This window comes from Hyperolius riggenbachi, chromosome 4 (assembly GCF_040937935.1).
Source record: "Hyperolius riggenbachi isolate aHypRig1 chromosome 4, aHypRig1.pri, whole genome shotgun sequence".
Lineage (NCBI taxonomy): Eukaryota > Metazoa > Chordata > Amphibia > Anura > Hyperoliidae > Hyperolius > Hyperolius riggenbachi.
The window spans coordinates 450,040,326-450,044,585 of NC_090649.1; the positions used below are offsets into that span (position 1 = coordinate 450,040,326).

The 4,260-nt window shown below is 50.9% G+C and overlaps 1 pseudogene; it reads left to right on the forward strand.

The window, feature by feature from the left end:
- The first annotated feature begins 2,024 nt into the window (after window positions 1–2,024).
- LOC137505827 (U2 spliceosomal RNA) lies at window positions 2,025–2,135 on the forward strand (annotated as a pseudogene).
- Window positions 2,136–4,260: the final 2,125 nt, after the last annotated feature.

Consider the following 4,260-nt stretch of genomic DNA (forward strand, 5'->3'; position numbering starts at 1 on the left):
TCTAATCCAACAATAGAAATCAGCAGGTGATTTGTGTGAAATCAAATCCACAGCGACAGTGCAGTCTCAGTTTATAAAGAAAAGGGGGGGGGGGTGATTGAAGAGGAGAAGGAAGGAAGAAGAGGCGAGAGAGAGAGGCAGTGGTGTAGCTCAGGAGCTTTGGGCCCCGGTGCAAGTTTTACACTGGGATCCCCCAGGCACTCTATACATAATTGATATTGCACACCAAAACCTGCCGAGGTGCAAGCATGGGATGGGGAGCAGTTTGTGAATGATTACTACAATTCAAAGTAATAAAAGTAAACTAGCTGCAGTGTGTGCTGATCCCTGCTACCTCCAGTATGTACAGTATAAGCTGTTACTCTGTGCCTGTACTGATAGTAATCTTACTGTAATGTGTGCTGATCTCTGCTACCCCCAGTATGTACAGTATAAGCTGTTACTCTGTGCCTGTAGTGAGAGTAAACTAGCTGCAGTGTGTGCTGATCCCTGCTACCTCCAGTATGTACAGTATAAGCTGTTACTCTGTGCCTGTACTGATAGTAATCTTACTGTAATGTGTGCTGATCTCTGCTACCCCCAGTATGTACAGTATAAGCTGTTACTCTGTGCCTGTAGTGAGAGTAAACTAGCTGCAGTGTGTGCTGATCCCTGCTACCTCCAGTATGTACAGTATAAGCTGTTACTCTGTGCCTGTACTGATAGTAATCTTACTGTAATGTGTGCTGATCTCTGCTACCCCCAGTATGTACAGTGTATAAACAGTTACTATGCACCTCTACTAATAGTAATCTACAGGGGTGTAGCAATAGGGGGTGCAGAGGTAGCGACCGCATCGGGGCCCTTGGGCCAGAGGGGCCACAAAGGGTCCTCCCTCTACTTCATTATTAGCTCTCTATTGGTCCTGTGCTCATAATAATCACTTCTATACATACTTTAAATAGTGGTAATCATTAACAAAGTGCTCCCCATTCCCTTCTTGCACCTCTGACACTGTAGTTGCCATTGGCAGGTTTTGTGCGCCGTATCAATTGTTATGTATAGAGTGCTTGGGGGGCTCCAATGTAAAGCTTGCATCGGGGCCCACAGCTCCTTAGCTGCGCCACTGGTAATCTAGCTGCAGTGTGTGCTGATCTCTGCTACCTCCAGTAAGTACATAAGCTGTTACTCTGCGCCTCTGCTGGTATTAAACTCTCTGCAATGTGTGCTGATCTCTACTATCCCTAGTATGTACAGTATAAGCTGCTACTCTGTGCTTATACTTATAGTAATCTAGCTGCAGTATATGCTGATCCTTGCTACCTCCAGTATGTACACATACCTCCCAACATTTGCAAATGAGAAAGCAGGACACTTAGGCCACACCCCTGACACACCCCAACCACACCCCCTGACACACCCCTAGTCAATCATACACACATATATATATATATATATATATTTTTATTTTTTTTAATAAACCTGCAATGGTCCTTTACAAGGGTGAGGGTGCTCATGGGTGAGGAGGCGAAAAAATGATCGAGGCCCCAGCCGGCGGATGCGGTGTTTGGGATGCAGGTCTGGGATAATATTGTCCCTCCCTCCGAATGTGCCCCCCAGTGTCCCCCTGTATGCAGAGTTTAAGAGCGCAGCAGAGTGAGCAGTCTTACCATTCATCCTCGCGTACGGGCAACTCTGGCTCTTCTCCGCTTCCTGCTTCCTGTGACGTCACAGGAAGTAGATGGAAGCCAGAGATGCCCGGTACGTGAGGATGAATGGTAAGATTGCCCGCTCCACTGTGCTCTTAAACTCTGCATACAGGGGGACACTGGGGGGCACATTCGGAGGGAGGGAAGGGAGGGAGGGACAATATTATCCCACACACCGCATCCGCCGGCTGGGGCCTCAATCATTTTTTTTGCACATCTGACCTCCCAGCCGCCCGGGACACTGGGGGGTCATAACAGGACAGCGAGAGAGACCCCCCTCCCCAAATCGGGACAGTCCCGACGAAAACGGGATGGTTGGGGGCTATGTGTACAGTATAAGCTTCTCTGCCTTTTGGCTAAGATCAAGTGTAGTATCTGTTCTTATCTGTCTCAGGGCTGTGGGCTACTGGGACCCCTGGCCTGGTCACCCAGGGGGGGACATCTTTAACGGGTGAGCAGGGGGGAGCATGGCCCTCAGGCCTCTAGTAAAGATGTCTTTCCCGACTGCCCCCCCAGAGGCTGACTGAATGGATCTACCATGGTCGAAGCTGAACGGCTGAGGGCTTTGCTTAGGCGTACTTTCCCTGGAAGTGGCGCTCCAGGAGTACCTGAAAAACCTGGGGCCTGGAAAATCCCATGGTGCAGTAAGGTGCTTAGGTCTGTACTGCCCAGAGCCGGCCTTTGGGGGTGGCAAGTGGGGCAATCGCCCCAGGCCCCGCACCTGAGGAGGCCCCGCACCCTCTGCAGTGCTGGGGAGAGCGGACATAGTTGTTAAAACTCACGTGTCTTCACCGATGCTCACAGCTACCATCTATTTCCTCTCCCAGCATCTGTGTATTGGTAACAGAGCCCCCTATGATGACGTGACCACATGTCTAATGTCTAATCTGTACTGCAGGGCACCTACCTGTCTAATCTATACTGCAAGCACCTATCTAATCTGTACTGCAGGGCACCACCCTATCTAATCTATAATGCAGGCACCTATCTAATATATACTGCAGGGCACCACCCTATCTAATCTATACTGAAGGCACCTATCTAATATATACTGCGGGGCACCTACCTAACTAATCTATACTGCAGGCACCTATCTAATCTATACTGCAGGGTACCTACCTACCTATCTAATCTGTACTGCAGGGCACCTACCTATCTAATCTGTACTGCAGGGCACCTACCTATCTAATCTGTACTGCAGGGCACCTACCTGTCTAATCTACACTGCAGGCACCTATCTAATCTGTACTGCAGGGCACCTACCTGTCTAATCTATACTGCAGGCACCTATCTAATCTGTACTGCAGGGCACCACCCTATCTAATCTATACTGCAGGCACCTATCTAATCTATACTGCAGGGCACCTACCTATCTAATCTATACTGCGGGGCACCTACCTATCTAACCTTTACTGGAGGCACCTACCTATCTAACCTATACAGAGTGTGTGCTTCCACAATGTGTGTATCCACAGCATACGTCTCTAGGCCCCACATATGACACTAGCCCCAGGCTCCGCTCTAAGGCCACCTCTGGTACTGCCCATATGCATTGCCGACTAACGCCTTTTGGCTAGGGAGAGTGCGGAATTTTTACAACACCGGCCGCAAGGTCGGGACCAGCTTGCTGGCACCGGGGACTTGTCCCCTGGGGACTTCGGTCCCCACCCTGACTCCCTCTTGGGGGAGCCACCCGGACCATGTGGGAGGGGGTGTTTATGCACTTCCACTTTTTCTGTGCATGGGCATAAAGCCTTGCTTACTCTGGGCTCCTGTTGCATGCAGCAGGAGTCAAGAAAGCTACGTAGGTATACTGATAGTAAACTAGCTGCAGTGTTTGATGATCTCTACTATCCCCAGTATGTACAGTATAAGCTGTGCCTGTACTGATAGTAAACTAGCTGCAGTATGCACTCATCATTGCTACCTCCAGTATGTACAGTATACAGGCGCGGATTTACATTACTGGAGCCTATAGGCACAGATGTACTGGCACCCTAGACTTCGCCCTCCAGGAACCCACAAACCCCACAAGTGTGCTGGGTGGCCCAGCTGTCACTTCTCTCTTATTTACTTGCCTGTCATAGGTAGCTACAGGTGCCCCTTAGCATTGGGTAGCCAGGGGTGCCCTCAGTATTAAAGAGAGTCTGAAGCGAGAATAGATCTCGCTTCAGACCTCATATATAGCAGGGACACGTGTGCCCCTGCTAAAACGCCGCTATCCCGCGGCTTAACGGGGGTCCCTGTCCCCCCAAATCCCCTTCGTAATGCGGGGGAGCGCTTCCGCATTGGGGCAGGGCTAACCGCCGCAGCCCTGCCCCACGCGCATCTGTCAGCGCTTATCTCCGCCTCTCCCCCGCCCCTCTCAGTCTTCCTTCACTGAGAGGGGCGGGGGAGAGGCGGCGATGTGCGTCTGATAGACGCGCTGGGAGGCAGGGCTGCGGCCGTTAGCTCCGCAGCCCTGCCTCTTCTATTGTGTCTTAGCTGAATTGTACTGTAGTCTGACACCGTCAGTCAGTGTCAGCTAGGGTCTTTGTGTGCGCAGTGCACATCTGCGCTGTCAGCACCCTCC